The 22,629-nt window shown below is 38.1% G+C and overlaps 1 protein-coding gene across 4 annotated transcripts in view; it reads right to left on the minus strand.

Moving 5' to 3' along the window:
* Window positions 1-22,629, minus strand: part of ATRN (attractin) — a 175,850-nt gene that overhangs the window by 127,732 nt on the left and 25,489 nt on the right. The window contains exon 1 of one of the 4 annotated variants that reach the window (XM_082858004.1): window positions 14,154-21,179. The exons of the other annotated variants lie outside the window; for them this stretch is intronic. The gene's annotated coding sequence lies outside the window, so the exon portion shown is untranslated. Of the gene's footprint in view, window positions 1-14,153; window positions 21,180-22,629 lie in introns of those variants that run through there. 4 annotated transcript variants of the gene reach the window in all.

The raw sequence follows: 22,629 nt of genomic DNA on the forward strand, positions 1-22,629 counted from the left end.
ATCTCATTAATATTTTTACTAGTACTAACCCTAATGTATGAAGATTCTCATGTGTTTTGGTCATTTGCATTTTCTCCTTTGCAAATTAAGACTCAATATTCTTTACTCACTTTGCTACCAAGTTATCTTTTTCAAAATAATGTTTAAGAGCGCTATTTATATTAAGAAGCTCCCATTTGTATGGTAAATGTACTATAAACATATTTTCTCAGTTTATGTCTAGTATATATTGTAGAAATATATACTAGAAATGTAGAAATTTTTAATATTTAACAATGCTATTTCTTTCCTCTTTGCTGTTTCCAGATCACTTTTCCTCCCTCTTCCATCAACAATGTCAGCCTTTCTGAAACAAATGCTCTCTTCTGGATCTGCCTCCCTTACTTTCTGAGTTACCTACTGACATCCCAATTACTCCTCTCCACCCACTCCAGATATCAGCATCTAGCTCACTGCCTTCCATTCAGCCACATCCAAGATGTCCCATCCAAAGCCCAGCCTCTCCATTTCTTAACTTCACCATTAACAATTTTTTCCTCTACCCCACTTTAGTTACCCACTCTTTTCAGCCCTGCTGTTAGGAGTGAAAACTCTACCATAAAATCTCCATTTAAAGCGACCTACACTCTGACCACCATCTCTGCTCTCTCTACTTCATTTAGCCTAATTCCCCCTCTCCAATGAATCTTCAGCCCCGACCTCCAATCCACACAACTATCACTTCTTTATGTTCATCACTCACACATTTCACTTTCTCAGTTACCTAGGTATGATTCCAGGGTCCATCACAATTATCATCCCCTGCAAATCTCTTGACTTCTTTGCATTCTCTCTCTCTCTGCTGTACTTGCCTGATATAAATGTCTCTGTGTCTTACTCCCCAACATCCATTCCATTCCCAAAATATTAGTCTAAGCCAATCATGGTTTCCTGTGCCCCTTGCCAATTAGAAATGTGTATTAGTTAAGATTAAGTTCTAATGCAACTGACAGAAAAACCTAAATAGTAATGGCTTTAACCAAGATATAAAGCCCTGGGCTTCCCTGGTGGCGCAGTGGTTGAGAGTCCACCTGCCAATGCAGGGGACACGGGTTCGTGCCCCGGTCCGGGAAGATCCCACATGCCGCAGAGCGGCTAGGCCCGTGAGCCATGGCTGCTGGGCATGCGCGTCCGGAGCCTGTGCTCCGCAACGGGAGAGGCCACAACAGTGAGAGGCCTGCGTACTGAAAAAAAAAAAAAAAGATATAAAGTCCAAACATAAGCAACCTGGAGCACATAAAGCATTTCTATGCTCATCAGGGAGCTAATTAACGTTCTGCCATCTTGTTGCTCCGTCATCCTCAACATGTGCTTCCACCTCATAATCCAAGATGGCTGCACAAACTCCAGTTATTATTTCCATATTCTACACAGTAGGAAGGAGTTGAAAGAAAACAAGGTACATACCCCTGCCCTCTAAGTCAAACATGACAATTCAACTTACCCCCTAGCCAAAAATTAGACATACCTAAATGTACAGGGAGGCTGAGAAATATAGCCATTATCCCAGATGACCATATACTCTGTGAAAAATCAGGACTCTTTACTAATGAAGAGAAGACTACTACTTCTGTCACAGCATGTAATCTAATCTTAGATGTGAGGGGAAGTCTGATGGAGGGTTTCTAGGAAATATTTCCTCATTCCTAGCTACGACACCTAGATCTCCTCTTCAATAAGACTTGTTGCCAGCTGCAGAAATGAGTGTGGTCAACAGACAGCATCCAGCTGTCAGTTCCATTGGAGCTGCCTTGCCCTAGGTCATGCCCTTCCCAGCACAGCCCACACAGAGTGGGTATAAAGGCTGGGCATTTTTCAGTCTAACATGGGACAACTCTGGCAGGCAATCCTTACTCCAGAACTCTCCTTTGTCAGGCCTGCATTGAAGCTCAACTTCTTCCTTTGCCCAGTTCTGCTTCCTGCCCCTTCCTCTCACAGATGCTATAATTAACTTGTACCCCAAACTCCATTTCAGAAAATGCTTCCAAGAAACCCAGCCTATGACAGACAGACATCCAAAGAGACCATCCTTCTTCCTCTGGACTTTGCTATGTTTGGATTTTACTTCAGCCATCACGCTATGAGTCTAAACACAAAGCCAACACCAAGGATGACAAATCAAAGGAGTGCCAAGGTCCCTGAAGAGCCACACCAAACAGCCACAGAGACCACCCCAGGTTTACAGGTAAATAAATTTCCCAGTAGTTCAAACAGTTTTGTGGCTTTCTACTATGCTTCTTTTGTTTCTAAGAATTTCTACAGACTTCACATGGACATGTTCAGATATTTGCAAATCTGCATCCCTTTTGGAGAAAATATAGGTCAATTTTGAATATTTACTTCATATCTTTAAACATACATATTTACATAATTTTACAGGTAGTGAATAGATATGATCAGACAGGCTTTTTTGGGTCAACTAAAGGACAATTCTCCCTTGTCCACTGATCTCCCCAAGCACTCCACCCCTTCTCCCCACCAAGATAAACATTTAACAGAATTTCCATCCTGTTCCGCTGATCTATATTTCTGGTTTTGTGCCAATACCATACTGTTTTTTTAATGGTAACATTTATATATATATATATTTTTTAGTTTATTATTTATTTTTGGCTGTGTTGGGTCTTCGTTGCTGCACGCAGGCTTCTCATTGAGGTGGCTTCTCCTGCTGCGGAGCACAGGCTCCAGGCACATGGGCTTCAATAGTTGTGGCACACGGGCTCAGCAGTTGTGGCTCACGGGCTCTAGAGCACAGGATCAGTAGTTGTGGTGCACGGGCCCAGCTGCTCTGTGGCATGTGGGATCCTCCTGGACCAGGGCTCAAACCCGTGTCCCCTGCATTGGCAGGCAGATTCTTAACCACTGTGATACCAGGGAAGTCCCCATACTGTTTTGATTACTGTAGCTTTGTTGTATAGTCAGAAGTCATGGAGCCTGATTCCTCCATCTCTGTCTTTCTTTCTCAAGATTGCTTTGGCTATTTGGGGTCTTTTGTGTCTCCATACAAATTTTAAGATTTTTTGTTCTACTTCTGTGAAAAATGTCATTGGTAATTTGATAGGGATTGCAATGAATCTGTAGATCACCTTGGGTAGTATAGTCATTTTGACAATATCGATTTTCCCAATCCAAGAACATGGTATATCTTTCTGTCTGTTTGTGTCATCTTTGATTTCTTTCTTCACTGTCCTATAGTTTTTGGAGTACAGGTCTTTTGCCTCCTTAGATAGGTTTATTCTTAGGTATTTTACACTTTTTGATGCAATGGTAAATAGGATTGTTTCTGTAATTTCTCTTTCTGGTCTTTCCTTGTTAGTGTATAGAAATGCAAGAGATTTCTGTGTATTAATTTTGCATCCTGCAACCTTACCAAATTCATTGATGAACTCTAGTAGTTTTCTGGTAGCATCTTTAGGATTTTCTATGTATAGTATCATATCATCTGCCAACAATGAATTTTATTTCTTCTTTTCCAATTTGGATTCCCTTTATTTCTTTTTCTTCTCTGATCACCGTGGCTAGGACTTCCAAAACTATGCTGAATAGAAGTGGCAAGGGTGGACATCTTTGTCTTGTTCCTGATTTTAGAGAAAATGCTTTCACCTTTTCACCATTGAGTATGATGTTAGCTGTAGGTGTGTCATACATGGCCTTTATTATGTTGAGATATGTTCCCTCTATTACAACTTTCTGGAGAGTTTTTATCATAAATCGGTGTTGAATTTTGTCCAAACCTTTTCCTGCATCTACTGAGATGATCATATGGTTTTTATTCTTCGATTTGTTGATGTAATGTATCACAATGACTGATTTGCGGATATTGAAAAATCCTTGCATCCCTGGGCTATATCCCACTTGATCATGGTGTACAATTGTTTGAATGTACTGTTGGATTTGGTTTGCTTGTATTCTTTTGAGGATTTCTGTGTCTATGTTCAGCAGTGATATTGGCCTGTAATTTTTTGTGTGGTATCTTTGTCTGGTTTTGGTATCAGAGTGATGGTGGTCTCATAGAATGAATTTGGGAGTGTTCCTTCCTCTGTGATTTTTGGCAATAGTCTAAGAAGGATAGGTGTTAACTCTTCTCTAAATGTTTGATAGAATTTGCCTGTGAAGCCATCTGGTCACGGACTTTTGTTTGTTGGAAGTTTTGTTTGCTGGAAGTTTTTAGATCACAGTTTCAATTTCAGTACTTGTGATTGGTCTATTCATGTTTTCTATTTCTTCCATGTTCAGTCTTGGAAGATTATACCTAAGAATTTGTCCATTTCTTCTAGGTTGTCCATTTTATTGGTTGCTTATGATCCTTTGTATTTCTGTGGTGTCATTTGTATTTGAGACCTCTCCCTCCTTTTCTTGATGAGTCTGGCTAAAGGTTTATCAATTTTGTTTACCTTTTCAAAGAACCAACTTTTAGTTTCATTGATCTTTTCTATTGCTTTCTTCATCTCTATTTCATTTATTTCTGCTCTGATCTTTATGAATTCTTTCCTTTTACTAACTTTGGGTTTTGTTTGTTCTTCTTTCTCTATTTGCTTTAGGTATAAGGTTAGATTGTTTATTTAAGATTTTTCTTGTTTCCTGAGGTAAGACTGTATTGCTATAAACTTGCCTCTTAGAACTGCTTTTGCTGCATCCCATAGGTTTTGGATCGCCCTGCTTTCATTTTCATTTGTCCCTAGGTATTTTTTGATTTACTCTGATTTCCTCAGTGATCCATTGGTTTTTTAGTAACACTCTTTAGCCTCCACATGTTTGTGTTTTTTCGGTTTTTTTCTTATGGTTGATTTCCACTCTCATAGTGTGTGGTCAGAAAAGATGTTTACTATGATTTCAATTTTCTTAAATTTACCAAGGTTCACTCTGTGGCCCAGCATGTGATCAATCCAGGCGAATGTTCCACGTGCACTTGAGAAGAATGTGTATTCTGCTGCTTTTGGATGGAATGCTCTATAAATATCAATTAAGTCCATCTGGTCTAATGTGTCATTTAAGGCCTGTGTTTCATTACTGATTTCCTGTCTGGATGATCTGTCCACTGATGAAACTGGGGTGTTAAAGTTCCCCACTATTATTGTGTTACTGTCAATTTCTCCTTTTGTGGATGTTAGTATTTGCCTTATATATTGAGGTGCTCTTATATTGGGTGCATATATATTTACAATTGTTATATCTTCTCCTTGGATCATTATGTAGTGTCCTTTGCCTCTTGTAACATTCTTTATTTTAAAGTCTTTTTTGTCTGAAATGAGTATTGCTACTCCAACTTTCATTCCTGTTTGTGTGTAATACACTTTCCATCCCCTCACTTTCAGTCCATAGATCTGAAATGGGTCTCTTGTAGACAGTAAGAGTCTTGTTTTTGTATCCATTCATCCAGTCCATGTCTTTTGGATGGAGCATTTAATCCTTTTACATTTAAGGTTATTATCAATATGTATGTTCTTACTGCCATTTTGTTAATTGTTTTGGGTTTGTTTTTGTAGGTCTTTTTTCTTCCCTTCCTCTCTTGTTCTCTTCTCTTTGATTTGATGACTAACTTCAGTGTTGTGTTTAGATTCTTTTTTCTGTTTTGTGTATCTATTGTAGATGTTTGGTTTGTGGTTACCATGAGGTTTTGATATAGCAGCCTATATAAACGAGATGTTTTAAGTTGCTAGTCTTTTAATTTCAAATGTATTTCCAGTATCCTGCATTTGTTCTCTCCTCTTCTCACAATTGCTGGTTTTGATATCATATTTGTGTGCAGATGATTTCTTACCTTTACATATGTTTGCCTTTACCGGTGGGCTTTTTCCATTTGTAATTTTCTTGTTTCTAGTTGTGGCCTATTCTTTTCCGCCTAGAGAAGTTCCTTTAGCATTTGTTGCAAAGCTGTTGTGGTGGTGCTGAATTCTCTTACCTTTTGGTTGTTTGTGTGACAGCCTTGCTGGGTAGAGTATTCTTGGTTGTAGGTTCTTCCCTTTCATCACTTTAAATATATCGTGCCACTCCCTTCTGGCCTGCAGAGTTTCTGCTGAGAAATCAGCTGATGACCTTATGGGAATTCCCTCGTACATTATTTGTTGCTTTCCCCGTGTTGCTTTTAATATTTTTTGTCTTTAATTTTTGTCAATTTGATTACTGTGTCTCAGTGTGTTCCTCCTTGGGTTTATCCTGCCTGGGACACTATGTGCTTCCTGGACTTGGGTGACTATTTCCTTTCCCATGTTAGGGACATTTTCAACTATTATCTCTTCAAATATTTTCTCAGGTCCTTTCTCTCTCTCTCTTCTCTTTCTGGGACCCCTAAAATGAGAATGTTGGTGTGTTTAATATTGTCCCAGAGGTCTCTTAGACTGTCCTCATTTCTTTTCATTCTTTTTTCTTTATTCTGTTCCATGGCAGTGATTTCCACCATTCTGTCTTCCAGCTCACTTATCCATTCTTCTGCCTCAGTTATTCTGCTATTGATTCCTTCAAGTGTATTTTTCATTTCAGTTATTGTATTGTTCTTCTGTTTGTATGTTTAGTTCTTCTAGGTTTTTTTAAACATTTCTTGTATCTTCTCCATCTGTGTCTCCATTTTTTTCCCCACGGTCTTGGATCATCTTTACTATCATTACTCCAAATTCTTTTTCAGGTAGATTGCCTACCTCTGCTTCACTTAGTTGTTCTTCTGGGCTTTCCTCTTGTTCCGTCATCTGGATATATTCCTCTGCTGTCTCGTTTTGTGTGACTTTCTGTGATTGTGATTTCCATTCTGCAGATGGCAAAGTTGTAGTTCTTCTTGCTTCTGCTGTCTGCCCCGTGTTGGATGACGCTAAGAGGCTTGTGCAGGCTTCTTGGTGGGAGGGACTGGTAGCTGCCCAATGGGTCTTGGGAGCTGGGTCTTGTTCCTCCGGTGGGCAAGGCCATGCCAGGGGGTGTGTTTATTGGGCAGCTGTTTATTCAGGAAGACTTTAAGCAACCTGTCTGCTGATGGGTGGGGCTGTGTTCCCACCCTGCTGGTTGTTTGGCCTGAGGCATTCCAGTACTGGAGGCTACAGGCTGTTGAGTGGGGCCAGGTCATAGTGAGAAAATGGCAGTCTCCAAGAGGGCTCACGCCTATGAGTCCTACCCAGAACTGCCCCTGCCAATGTTCTCGTCCTCTCAGCAAGTCACAGCCACTCCCTGCCGCCTCTGCAGGAATCCCTCCAATACTGTCAGGTAAGTCTGGCCCAGTCTCTCATGAGGTCACTGCTTTTTTCCCTGGGTTCTGGTGCGCACCAGATCCTGTGTATGCCCTCCAAGTGTGGAGTTTCAGTTTCCCCCACTTCTGTGGAATTCCTGTGATCAAACCCCGCTGGCCTTCAAAGCTAGATTATCTGGGGGCTCCTCCTCCCGTTGCCAGGCTGCCAGGCTGGGGAGCCTGATGTGGGGCTCGGAACTTTCACCCCTGTGGTATAATTATTTTTATAATTATTTTCCAGTTTGTGGGTTGCCCACCTGGCATGTATGGGATTTGATTTTATCGTGATTGCATCCCTCCTACCATCTTGTTCTGGCTTCTTCTTTGTCTTTGGATGTAGGGTATCTTTTTTGATAGACTCCAAAATTTTTTTGTCAGGGGTTGTTCAGCAGTAAGCCATGATTTTGGTTTTTCCATGAGAAGGGGGGAGGTCATGTCCTTCTACTCCACCATAGGTCCTGGAAAGCACATGGCACACCTGGGGGCCACAGTGAGGTCAAGGGTAGAGAGCAAAAGTTTGTTTCTTCTGAACAGGACGTGGTTAGGTTTTGTTTCTCAACCTAGTCTGACAGTTTTACTGACACAGTATAATCTATTCACATTTAGAATAATGACTGCTATACTGATTTGACTCCTTCCAACCAAATTTTTAAATCAACCTTAATGAGGAGTAATTTATATATAATAAAATGCAGCCAACATAAATGTACAATTTGGTAAGTTTTGACAAATTTATACACATATAAACCCCAAAACAAGATATAAAACAGTTCTGTCACCCCCCAAAGTTCCCTCAGACCTCTTTGCAGGCACTCCTTCTCAACACTGATCTTGTTTCTATCATTGCAGACCTGATTTATAGAACCTGATTTAATGGAATCATGCAGAGACACTTTTGTTCCTTGCTTCTTTCGATCAGCATGTTTCTGAGTACAGTGTGTATCAATAATTTGTTCCTTCCTATTGCTGTGTGGTATTCTACTGTATGAATATACCACAACACGTCTATCCATTTTCCTGTTGATAGACACTTGGATTATGTAGTTATAGATGCTTATGAACAAAGCTGCTAAGAACACTTGTGCACAAGCCTTTGTGTGGACATTTCTCTTGGATAAAAACATAAAAAAGGAATAATTGGATCAAAGTATAGATATACACGTAAATTTAAAGAAACTGCCAAATTGTTTCCTAAGTGGTTATACCATCTTACACTTCCATCATCTAGGTATAAATCTTCTCTGCTCTCAGGTCTCCCAGTATTCCCACAGCCTCAGCAATATACCCCTTCAGCAATATATTGGACTGTGCAACTCCAAGATGAACATGTTTTTCTTAACAGCTCAGATATCAGGATGCATTGTAAAACCAATGGCAGTTCGTAGTTTAAATGTTTTTTCTTTCTTAGAAGTACATAAGGGTGCATTTTACACTCAATAGTATCTTAATAAACTGCAGTTATACATATGGCAAACCCTAAACCTGACTGAATCCAACTCTCTGCTTACTCTGTATATGAAACCAAGCAGCTAAATAAGGCTAGTGACACAACACTGTGCTGACTGGTCTCACTTTACATTTATAAACACATATCTCAAGTAGGTTCCAAGCACTGTGGGACAATCAATCCTTTCATTTCCCTGGCCAATTCTCTTATACCTTATTATCTTTCACCTTTCCAAACCCTCTTCCCTCTCTTCAATTTTAGCTGACGATCAATTGATTACTTCACTTGTTTCACATCTATTTACCACCAGTGGAATGTAAATTTCATGACAGCAAGGACTTTTGTCTGCTTTGTTCATTATTTCTAGTGCCTAGAAGTGTGTCTGGCATCCTAATGACACAAAGTGAATAGCTGTGGAAAGAAGAAATAAATCAGGAGAGACCTATATTTTCTTACCATTACTAAATGCAGGTACTTTGCCTTAACCCTAGTTACAATGGATAGGGTCACACCCTCTACCTGGGTGCAGAATTCTAAAACTCTACTCAATCAAGGGCCTCACCAGAACAAACCTAATTCTAAACCCCATGCTATATTTTTTCTATCTACTGGATAAGCCTAAGACTAGCTGCTGGATTCCCTTCTTAAAAAACAAACTCCCTTCTCATGTTCTCAAGCTATTCCCTACTTTTTTTTTTTTTTTTTACTTTTACAACAAAGGTCTTCTTAAGAATTATCTACTGTTGGGAATTCCCTGAGGTCCAGTGGTTAGGACTTCATGCTTTCACTACCAAGGGTGTGGGTTCAATCCCTGGTATGGGAAATAAGATCCTGCAAGCTGCACAGAGCAGCCAAAAAAAACCCCAAACAAACCAAAAAACAAACAAAGAAAAAACCATAAAGAATTATCTACTCTCGCTGACAATACTCTTACCTTGTAATTTCTTAACCCCATTCCAATGGGGTCTAACCCTCACCCCTCCTCTGAAATCCTTCTGTTAAGGGATAGAGGAGTAAATTCTCAGATCCCTTATTTCCTTCTCAGATCCCTTCTTACTTCACTCTCTTACACATCTGAAGTAGCTGATGACTCCCTCTTTATTTTTTTTTTTGCATTTAATCTTTTGTTTTCTTCCAATTTTATTGAGATAATTGACATACAGCACTACCTAAGTTTAAGGTGTATAGTATGATTTGACCTACATAGTTCATGAAATGATTATCACAATAAATTTAGTGAACATCCATCATCTCATATAGATACAATATTAAAGAAATAGAAAACAAAGTTTTTCCTTGTGATGAGAACACTTAGGATTTAGTCTCTTAACAACTCTCATATATAACATACAGCAGTGTTAATTAAATGTATCATGTACATCCTTAGTACTTATCTTATAACTAGAATTTTGACCTACTACTTCATTCAATTCCCCCTCCCCCCACCCCCTGCCTCTGGTAACCACAAATCTGATCTCTTTTTCTGTTTGTTTCTGAAGTATAATCGACCTACAACACTATGTTAGTTCCTGTTACACAACATAGTGTTTTAATACTTCTATACATGTCAAAATTATCACAATGATAAGTCCAGGTACAATATGTCATCATACAAAGATATTACATAGTTATTGGCTATAGTCACCACGCTGTACATTTCATACCTGTGATTCATTTGCAACTCTAAGTTTGTGCCTCTTAATCTCCACTTATTTCTCTCCTCCTCCACTCCCCTCCCCTCTAGCAACCATCTGTTTGTCCTCTGTATATACAACTCTATTTGTTTTGTTTTTTAGATTCCACATGTAAGTGAACTCATACAGTATTTGTCTTTCTCTTATTTCACTTAGCATAATATGCTCTAGGTCCATCCACGTTGTCACAAATGGCAAGATTTCATTCTTTTTCCAGCTGAGTAATATTCCATTGCATTTATACACCACAGCTTTATCCATTCATCTATTGATGGGCACTTAGGTTGCTTCCATATATTGGCTATTGTAAATAATGCTGCAGTGAACATAGGGATATATATATATATCTTTTCTAATTGGTGTTTTCTTTTCTTTGGATAAAATACCCAGAAGAGGAGTTGCTGGATCATATGGTGGCTCTTTTTAATTCTTGAGGAATCTTCATACTGTTTTCCATAGTGGCTGCACCAATTTACATTGCACCAACAGTGCACAGGGTTCCCTTTTCTCCACATCCTCACCAATTCTTGTTATTTGTTGTCTTTCTGAAAACAGCCATTCTGAATGGTATGAGGTGATATCTCATTGTGATTCTGATTTGCATTTACCTGATGATTAGTGATGTTGAGCATCTTTTCATGTGCTGTTGGCCATCTGTATGTTTTCCTTGGAAACACGTCTATTCAGATCCTCTGCCCATTTTTTAGTCAGGTTGTTTCTTTGTTTTTTCATATTGAGCTGTATGAGTTCTTTGTATATTTTAGATATTAACCTCATATTGAAAATACCATTTGCAAATACCTTCTCTCACTCAGTAGGTGGCCTTTTTGTTTTGTTGACAGTTTCCTTCACTGTGCAAAAGATATTTAGTTTGATGTAGTCCCATTTGTTTATTTTTGCTTTTGTTTCCCTTGCCTGAGGAGACATATCCAAAAAAACTAGGAGTGATGTCAAAGAGCATACTGCCTATGTTTTCTTGTAGAAGTTTTATGGTTTCATGTCTTATATTTAAGTCTTTAATTCATTTTGAATTTATTTTTGTGCATGGTGTGAGAGTAGTCCAGTTTGATTCTTTTGCATGTAGCTATCCAGTTTTCACAATACCATTTATTCAAGAGGCTGTCTTTTCCCCATTGTATATTCTTGCTTCCTTTATCATAGATAATTGCCCATATAAGTGTGAACTCACTTCTGGGCTCTGTATTCTGTTCCACTGATGTATATGTCTGTTTTTGTTCCAGTATCATACTGTTTTGATTACTGTAGCTTCGTAATATAGTTCGAAATCAGGGCGCCTCCCTCTTTCTTAAAACACTTTCTCCACTTGGTTTCCCAAACCCTACACTCTGGACTCACAGGCAGCTTCTTCTCAGTCCCCTTTAGTAAGTCCAACTGCTTATCCCAATATCTAAATGTAGGAATGCCCCAAGGCTCCAACCTCAGTCTGCTTCTCTACCTAAATTCACTGGGTAAGTGATCTCAGACTGTCTCAAAGCCTTAAGTACCAACTGCATATATTTTTTACAACGAAACTATCATCTCTATGATTGGAACACCATTCTCCTGGTTATCCCAGGCAAAAACTATGAACAATACAGGCATATTATCTGTAAAAAAAATTACTATTTTATTTTCTTCTAACATTTTAATTATATTTTGTTATCTTCTTGTCTTATTACAACTGGTTAAGATCTCCATTATTACACTGAAAAGAACTGGTAATGGTAAGTATCCCTGTCTTGTTCCCAATCTCAGGTGAAAGCTTTCAATATTTCACACTACAGTGTGATATTTACCCTAAATTCTTTGTATGAAGTCTTCACCAGATTAAGGAAGTAATTTTCTATTTTTTCTTTCTTTCTTTTTTTAAATTTATTTGGCTACACCAGGTCTTAGTTGCAGCACGTGGGATCTTCGTTGCCACATGCTGGATCTTCGTTGCAGCATGTGGCATCTTTAGTTGTGGCATGTGGTATCTTTTAGTTACGGCATGTGGGATTTTTAGTTGCAGCATTGGGATCTTTTAGTTGTGGCATGCGGGCTCTTAGTTGCAGCACGCAGGATCTAGTTCCCTGACCAGGGATCTCCCTGACCAGGGATCAAACCCGGGCCCCCTGCATTGGGAGTGCAGAGTCTTAACCACCAGACTACCAGGGAAGTCCCTATTCTTTAAACTAAAGATTTTCTTTTTTACCACTAATGAGTACTGAACTCTATTTTCTTTTTAAAAAACTGTCCATCTAATGAAATGATCATTTGGTTTTTCTCCTTTATTCTGTTAAATCGACCTTGAATTTCTCAAATCTAAGAAACCCAAAGTTGGGTTCAATTTGGTCATGATTCTTTTTATATTTTGCTGGATACAGTTTGCAAATATTTTTTTAAATTTTTTTTAATATGTTTGTAAGTTAGACTGACCTGCTGCTTTCCTTCTTTGTCAGGTTTTGATAACAAACATATGCTGGCTGCATAAAAACAATGGATTTCACCTCTCTTCCTATGTTCTAGAAGAGTCTGTGTAAGATCGGTCCTATAAAAGTTTGCAAGAATTCACTATTGAAGTCATCTGGGCCTGGAGTTGTCTTTTTAGTAAATTAGTTTTACTAGAGTTTACCACTCCATTTAAATTTTTCAAATTTATTGGAATAAACTTGTTAATAATATCCTCGTATGATTTTTCCAATGTCTGTAGGATCTATAGTGATGGCCCCTTTATCATCACTGATATCAGTAATTTCTGTTTCTTTTTCTCTTTATCAATCTCTCTAGCAGTTTATCAATTTTACTAGTCTTTTAATGCTTACCTTTGTTAAGCCTCTGTATTGCATAGGTTTTATATTAATTTTTCTCTTATCTATATTATTTCATTCCCATGGCTTTATATTTTGTAGTGCTTTTTCTATTTTCTTGAGTTGGTAACTTAGATCACTGATTCAATCTTTCTTCTTTTTTAATGTATGCATTTAAAGCTGTAACTTTCATTCTCAGCATGGCACTAGTGGTATCCCAAAGCTTTGAGATAAAATATTTTCATTACCATCCGGTTTGAAATATTTTCAAATTACTGGGGTGGTTTCTTCTTCGATTCATGAACATTAGAAGAGTACAGTAACTGTATAGTGCAGTATTCTCTATATGTCAATTAGGCCAAGTGTTTTCAAATCTTTCTTCTGTTAGTTACTGAGAGAGGAGTATTAAAGTATTTTTAATATCAATGGATGTAAAAAAGCAGGAAGAAAATCTGACGAGGAGCAGGATATGTGCATGGTCTTAAAGCGTCTCCTCACATATTGCTTAACGGTTGCAAGGAGGAATTAGTGGAAAAATAAGACAGTATCTCAAACAGGAAAATAAAATATAAAAAATAAGGGACAGATAGGCATTGTATGCCTCCACATGTGATACCATGAGAAGGATACCTCCCCACCTAAGCAGCATCCCAGCCAAGGATGCATAACTTGAATCTAACCATGAGGAAACATGAAACAAAAGCAAAATTTTAAAAAGTGAATAAAACCGGGGGGCTGTATTTATGAAAAAATGCCAATATCATTAAAAAGAACAACAAAGAAAGGCAGTAGAAATGTTTTAGATCAGGAGCTGGCAAACTATAGTCCTTGGGCAAAATCCAGCCTGCCATTTGTTCATGAAAATCTTATTGGAACACAGCCACAATCTTTTGCACACTTACTGGCAATGGCTGCTCAGTGCTACAATAGCAGAAGTGAGCAGTTGTGATCGAGACAAAGCCAAAAATACTTACTATTTGGTCCTTTACAGAAAAGGTGTGCTGACCCTTGTTCCAGATTAAAGCAGGCTCAAGAGATATGACAATCAGATGCAATACCTAACCCTAGACTGGATCTTGTACTGGAGGCAGGGAAATGACAGAAAGGTCATTATTCGGTCAGTTGACAATGGGGAGTACAAACAGTAGATAAAAGCATTATATCAATGTCAGACTTACTGATGGTGAAAACTATACCTTAAGACTTAAATCTTACGTCTCTTAATCACTATTCTTAGAAAATACATGCTAAAGTATTTTAAAGGGTCAAGAGCCATGATACATACATACACATACACACACACACACACACACACACACACAGAGCTCATTCTCAAGTGCTTCAAGGAAATAAACTGTGTATGTGAGTGTGTTTGTGTGTGTGAGACAGAGACACACATACAGAGAGAGGGAATGATCAGGTATTTTTCACCCCTTTGTCTCTCTGTATTTCTGTCCAGTTATTTTATTCCTATATATTTTGCAACCCACTGATTTTCTCTTCATCTGTGTCTAAGGTTCCTAAAATCAGTAAATGTATTTTCAGTTTCCACTAATTTCTTTTCTATACTTTCTAATTCTCTGATGAAATTGCTCATCTTGTCACTTAAATTCTTAAAAATAGTTATTATTTATCTCAAAGCCTGTTTCTAATCATTACGACTGCTGGCTTCCTGGTGTGTGTGTGCCTCCACTAATGTCCTTTTCCTGTTCCAAGAGCCAATCCAGAATCCTACACTGCATTTAGTTATCATGTCTTCTTAGTCTCCCTGAGCCTCTTTTTTTTAAATAATTTAAATTTTAGTTGAAATAATAGATTCACATGCAGTTAGAAAAAATACAGTGATTCCTTGTACACTTTAACCAATTTCCTCAAATAGTAACACTTTTCCAAAACTACAGTATAATGTTACAACCATAATACTGACATTGATAAATCAATCTTATTCAGATTTCCACAATTTTACTTATGTGTGTACATGTATGTGTGTTTGTGTAAGTTCTGTACAATTTTGTCACCTGTGTAGACTCATGTATCCACCACCACAGTCAAGATATGCACAGTTCCAAAAATACATGGATTCCTCATATTGCCCTTTAATAACCACACACACCTGCCTCCCACATCTTCCTCACACACTCACTATCCTTAATCCCTGCCAATGTTTAATCTGTTGTTTTTATCTTTATGTAATGTCTCTCTTTGTCTCTGGCAATTTTCTATACTCTAAAATCTAATCTATAAAATATTAATAAAGCCATTCCTGCTCTTTTTAAAAGTAATGTTTATATGGTATAATTTTTCCATTCTTTTACTTTCTACCTACTACATTGTTGAATTTGAAGTGACTTTCCCAGAAGCAGTATATAACTTGGTCACGTTTTTTCATCACTACTGATATGTTAAGGCTTAAGTCTCCACTCTATCTGTTATTTTATATTTGTTTTCTCTGGATCTCATTCTTCTGTTTCTCTCTTTTGCCTTCCTGTGGGTCATCCGAACATTTTTAAAGATTTTACCTTGACTTATGTATACTGTTTTTATCTTTTTGTATAGTTTTCTCAGTGGTTACTCTAGGTATTAGAATATACATATGTGATTTATAACAATCTTTTTTTAAAATAAATTTATTTTATTTATTTTTGGCTGTATTGGGTCTTCATTGCTTCACACAGGCTTTCTATAGTTGCGGCGAGCGGGGGCTACTCTTCGTTGCAGTGCACAGGCTTCTCATCGCAGTCGTTTCTCACGTTGTAGAGCACAGGCTCTAGACAGGTGGGCTTCAGTAGTTGTAGCATGCAGGCTCAGTAGTTGTGGCTCGTGGGCTTTAGAGCACAGGCTCAGTAGTTGTGGCACATGGGCTTAGCTGCTCTGCGGCATGTGGGATCTTCCCAGACCAGGGCTCAAACCCATGTCCCCTGCACTGGCAGGCAGATTCTTAACCACTGCACCACGAGGGAAGCCCAACAATCTTCTAGTAATAACGTTTTACCACTTTGAGTGGAGTATGGAAACCTCACTTCCATTTAGGTCCTTTATCTTTACTACCATCATATTTAGTATCAAAGGGTTTTATGTTTTTGATTCAATCATCAATGACTGCTAAAATTCAGGAGGAAAAGGAGAGTCTATTATTGTATGCGTCGATATTTCTACTCTCTCCATCATCTCTTTCCTGACGCTCCACGATTCGTTCCTTTATTGTTTCTTTAGGTCTGCTAGCAACAACAACTTTTAGTTTTTCATCACCTGAGAATGTTTTATTTCCCTTTATTTCCTGAGTGACAACTGTGCTAGATACAGAATTCAAAATTGACAGTTCTTTTATTTCAGCACTTGAAATATTGTGCCACTTCCAATGGCGCCCATGGTTTCAAATGAGAAATCTATTGTTATTTGAATTGATATTCCCCATAGGTACTGCATCATTTCTACCTGGCTACTTTCAAGACTTTTTTTTTTGTCTTTAGGTTTCTGGCCCTCTACTCTATTCCACTTATCTGTCTATTCCTTCACCAATACCACAATGTCTTGTGGTACCATTGTAGCTTTATAGTAAGCCTTGCTGTCAGGTAGTGTCAGCCCTCAAACTTTGCCCTCCTCCTTCAATCTTATGTTGGCTATTCTGGGTCTCTTGTCTCTCCATATAAACTTTAGCATCAGTTTGTCAATATCCACAAAATAATTTGCTAAGATTCTGAATAGGATTACATTGAATTTATAGATCAAGTTGGGAAGAACTGATCTTAGATCAAAAGACAACACTGAGTCTTTTGATCCATGAACAAGCAACATCTCTCCATTTATTTAGTTCTTTGTTGATTTTGTTCATCAGAGTTTTGTTGATTTCTTCATATAGATCTTATACATATTTTGTTAGACTTATCCCCAGTATTTCACTTTTGGGAGTGCTGATGTAAATGGCATTGTTCCTAAGTTCAAATTCTACTTCTTCATTGCTGATACACAGGAAAGCAGTTTACTTCTGTATATTAATCTTGTGTCCTGTGCCTTTAGATTTCAAGAGTTTAATTCAAGATGCATTTGGTGTAGATTTCCTTGGGTTTATCCTATATGGGATTTGCACAGTTTCTTGGGTCTGTAGATTTGTTTCTTTTGCCAAATTTGGTAAAATTTCAGCCATATTTCTTTCAAATACTCTTTCAGTCCCATTCTCTCTTTTCCTTCTGGGACTTCAATAACACGAATGCTGTATCTTTTGTCCTCATAGATCATTTTCTCTAGTCTGTTTTCTGTTTAGATTGGGTGAATTCTATGGTTTTGTTCTCAGGTTTACTGATGCTACCGTCTATTATTCATGGTCACTCTACTATTGAGCCCATCCAGCCACTTTTTCATTGTTGTTGCTGCTACTGTGCTTTTCAATTCTAAAATTTCCATTTGGTTCTAATATCATTTTAAATTTGGTTCTAATTAATTTTATTTGGTTTGTTGCTAAGATTTTGTTTTTTTGTTTCAAGATATTTTAAATTGATTTTGAAGCATTTTTATAACAGCTAGTTTAAAATTCTGAGAAAATTCCAACATCTGATTCACCATGTGTTGGTGTCTGTTGCCTTTTCTAATTCAAGTTGCAGTTTCCTTTGTTATTGGTATGATGAGTGATTTTCTATTGTATCTTGAATATTTTGTCTATTATGTTAGAACATCACTAACATAGGGTCTTATTAAATCTTTTATTTTAGCAGGTTGTCACCCTGTTTAGTTTTAGCATGTGGATCTTGGCCTACTTTTCTGGGCTATTGTTCAAATGGCAGGTTAATTTTCAGAGCCTTTGTGGTCTTATTTGGCTTGCTTTGTTTAACTGGTACCACTGGGCTCCTGCTGGTCCCTGCTAGTGCTGCCTGAGGGGGTAAAAGGAGTGTTGCCAAGTGCCTCTTGGTGGGGAAAGTCTGTAATGGCCCTAGGTTTCCCCTCAGTTTCCAAGTGTCTCTGAGTAGTAAAGGCAAGTCATGAGTCCACAGAGACAAACAGGCTTCCCAGAATGTGCCCTTTGCTACAGCTGGACCCCTCTTGCCAGTTCCACCCATCTGCCCCTGTGTCTCTTGGGCAGGGGAGAAGCAGCTCAAGCCCACACAGCCAAAGAGACTTAGGACTAGGCCAGTTGTAGCTGTGTCCTTTTTGCCAATAGTGCCCACCTTGGGGTCTTTGGGTTGGGGAGGAGAGTCTCAAGCCCTCAAGGAGAAAGATGCTTCTCAGACTAGAATGCTTACTGTAGCAGAGTCTCTCTTGTCAGTTCTGCCTACCTGCCTTGATATCTCTCAGCAGAAAAGGGAAGTCTCAAGACAGGTGGGAAGGAGTATGCTTCTTCTCAGCACTCATATTCAGTGGGGGCTCATAGTTGATCCCCCTTGCCAATGGTATCGAATTTGCATGATGTTTTCAGAGGGACTCCCATTTGATTCAGGGGAGGCATGAACCTACCTGGACTGTGTTCTGTTGTTAGGTCAGGATGGGGAGGCCAGGAAACACCAGAACTAAGTGGCCTTCTTTTGTGGGGGGAATGCAAAATGCTATGGCTATGCTGTTCTTTCAGTCCTATGGTCCCGAACCAGATCACCTTCCTAGAACCATTCACAGTTCTCCTTTGGTTGTCTTCTGCACAAATTCCAGGACTTATAGTTGGATTTAGCTGGGAAAAATGGGTATATACCATCTCATCTGTACTGGAAGTCTCCCTATGGGTCTTTTCAATTATCTATTTTCTCTCTTGATTTTCAGTCAGTTCTTTCACTTTTATACATCTTTTTTTAAATTGAATGCCAGACTAAGTTTTATAAATATTTACCACATTATAAATATATACTATATATAGTTACATATAAATACATCATATATTATCACTAAGTATATAAAAACTATACAGATAACCTGAATCAATGATTGATGACAGTGTCTTCCTCCAGAGAAGATTTATATCTGCTTCTAGCAAGCAACAAAGCTAGGAACAGATCTTAATCCAATCAAGGATTGAGGTGATTTGAAAGCTTGGCTTCAGCTTTTTTTGAGAGCTGATCTATTTTGAGTTCACCCTTAAGCATAAAGTGTAGTCTATCCTTAAGGGTTCTCAGCTAAAAGCTTGGGGTGTTTTCCAGTGCCTGTCATTCTTTGCAAGCTCTGAACTCCAATTCTGTCCCCCAATTCTGCATGACTACCAAAATCTCTGCTTAGAATCTCAGCCTCTCTGCCACCACTTTCTGCTCAACCTCTTAGCTATGTTTCAAATCAGCCAATCACTCCATGGGGAAACCTATACCAAAAGTTGGCCTCACCCCTCTGTGCTCTCCTTTTCTCCAAAATTTTGGCCTCTCAAGTCCTTGTTGTCTGCCTTGCTCACTCTCCAAAGCCTCCAAACAAACTTTAAAAAAAATATTTTTCCAGCTTTTCTAGTTGTTCTCAGTTGGAGTGCTGCCTTAGAAAAAGCTATTCTGCCATTGATAGAAACAGAAATCTCCCCAATAGCTTGTGATGTGATACGATAATACGTTCCAGGCTCATACTATAGATTTTCTGACTCCAACCTGAAATAAGACATTTTTCCAATGTACCCCAGGTTCCTTCTAGTGAGAACTATTTTTTAAGAGAACAAAGTCTGACACTAGAAGTGCTTAATGCTACCTAGCTTAATTTCTGAGATTTTTCAGTAGAGAGAATTAGGAAATACATTTTTAAAAGGGAAAAAATACATCATGAGCTCATACTGACATTTCCAACTCAAATTTAGGATCCTAGAATTCTTACCCAACTCTCTGATTATATCTCTTTTCCATTCAAAAATCTAGGGTCTCAATCCAATATAAGTATTCACTTGTTTACTTTATGATACACACCTCCAGAATAACAATACCAATATTACTACCAGTTATACGATTACTAGAAACCGTTTATGATATCTTTGCAGTTCCTTATCCTTGGGAGTATATACCACTAGAAACATCCAAATTACTGTACTTCAAGGTGACCTGAAATAGTCTCTATGTGCTTCAGCCTCAAACTTGATATACATTTAGGTTCACGTTTCATTTTGCATTTAGGAATTACCTTTTTTCTCTAATTTTATTTCATTTTTGTTTTATAATATGGTAAAGCATTTGCATGATTCTAAAACCTAATCTACAAAGTACATTCAGAAGTCTAGGTTCTATACCTGTTTCTGCCACCCCATTCCCTCCCTTTCCTTAGAGTAATCATTTTTCTTAGTTTTTGGTTTATCATTCCTTTGTTTGGTCTATGTATATACACAACAATGTAGGTGTATATATTTGTATAGCCCCCTTATTTGAAAACTAGTAGCATACAATGCCATTGTTTTGCTCCTTGCTTTTTCCATTTAACAATATAGTCTTGAGATGACCACATAACTGATATGTAGATTATCCTCGTTCCTTTTTATAGCTAGTCCATTTATAGTACTCCATTGTGTGGACATACCATATTTTTTTTAACTAGTCCTCTTAGTAATCTGAGCTCAGACTAACCTGCTATTGAATTTTGTTTCATAATTCAAGTTCACATAAAAATGCAAGTAGTCTCACTGAGGAGGACAGATCAACTAATCTGCTGGTATTCTGGCCTCTGCTGTCACAGTATTAAGCAAAGAAGTTAACTATATAACCAAGAAAAAAATACACTGACAAATTTAGCCCCTGCCCAAATCCATGATATAGGGTTCTCAACTGGAGTATACAACAAAATCACCCATAGAGGCTTAAAAAACAAACGATAAATGATAGGGCCACAACACTAACCACTCTCAGATGGGACCCAGCATTGCATTAGTGTCTTTAAAAGCTCCACAAATGATTCTAATACATACTCTGAATTAAGAACAAATCTTCCACATACAATCTTGGAATCTAGGTGTTGAAGTAAGTGGCTGAATTTTTGACACCAATACTAAAAATATTTCTACATTCTAAACTTTCATTTTTAGTTAGAAATTTTTGATCTAATAATTCTTTAAAATCAACATACAATGAGAAAAGTTCATCATGAAAATTTATAGTAATAGCCCTAAAATGTAACAGATTAAGCACATGTCCTAATTACTTAAAAATAATAAATCTATAACTATCATGAGTGCTATATGCTTTAATGTTTAGAATATCCTACTATAACCATCCATAATGATAATCAAAACTACCACAAGGTAATATGGATCCCTCACATTTGTAAAAAATAATAAATCATCTACCTTGAAAGACTCCATAAAAGGGACAATTCCTTTGCTCAAATCCTGGGCTCTGTCCTTGGAGTTGTCCTGAATCCAGTTCTCTATGATCCCCCTAGATGCAATCCCATATGCATTCACAGCTTCCTCTAGCGTCTATATGATAACAACTGCCCAAACTATATTTCTAGCACAAAGCCAGACCCCTTTCAGACTAATATTTCCTGTATTAAAAATTTAAGTAATTAAAAAAAAATTAAGTAATTAAATCCACTTCTTTTTACCTCTTGGTTTTTCTTTTTTCCCCCCACAATTTTGTCATCATCCACCCTACCTTTCAAAACTTATCAACTCTTCCTTTACCTCACCCCATTCACTCAGCCTACAAAACCACTCCAATTTCTGTCCCTCTTCTCTCCCCATTTTGTCCCTCTTCTATCCCTAGGCCAATGATGCCCTAGATTAAATTCTCATCCAAGCTTATTCCTACAGTAGCTCAGCCCAACTCCCTGAACTGGCCAGTCTTCTATACAGACGGTCTTAAATTCTGTCCCCAAACATATCTGCATTTAAGGGTGAAGACAAAATAAAGACAATAGACAAAATGTGATACCCTTGCCAAAAGAAAACCTCATGAACATAGATATAAAAACCCAAAACAAAATATTACCAAATCAAATCCAGAAAATCTACATTAAAAAATATATCATGGCCAAATTGAGTTCATTTCAGGGATATTAAGGATGGTCAAACAATTAGAAAGTCTATCAGTGTAACTTAACACATTAACAGATTAAAGGACAAAAGCTATATGATCACTGGTCACCTACTATGTGCCAGGCACTATTCTAGAAGATTTCTTTGAAGTCAGAAACAAGACTGTTCAACAATGTCCTATAGACCTTAAACAATTCAATAATTAGACAAGAAAAAGAAGCACAGAGTATACAGATCAGAAATAAACTATTACAGGCTTCCCTGGTGGTGCAGTGGTTAAGAATCCACCTGCCAATGCAGGGGACACGGGTTTGAGCCCTGGTCCGTGAGGATCCTACATGCTGCAGAGCAACTAAGCCCATGCGCCACAACTACTGAGCCTGCGCTCTAGAGCCCGTGAGCCACAACTACTGACCCTGCGTGCTACAACTACTGAAGCCCACACACCTAGAGCCCATGCTCCGCAACATGAGAAGCCACTGCGATGAGAAGCCCGTGCACCGCAATGAAGAGTGGTCCCCTCTCGCCGCAACTAGAGAAAG

This window comes from Leucopleurus acutus (genome assembly GCF_964270905.1).
Source record: "Leucopleurus acutus genome assembly, chromosome: 16".
NCBI classification, from domain to species: domain Eukaryota; kingdom Metazoa; phylum Chordata; class Mammalia; order Artiodactyla; family Delphinidae; genus Leucopleurus; species Leucopleurus acutus.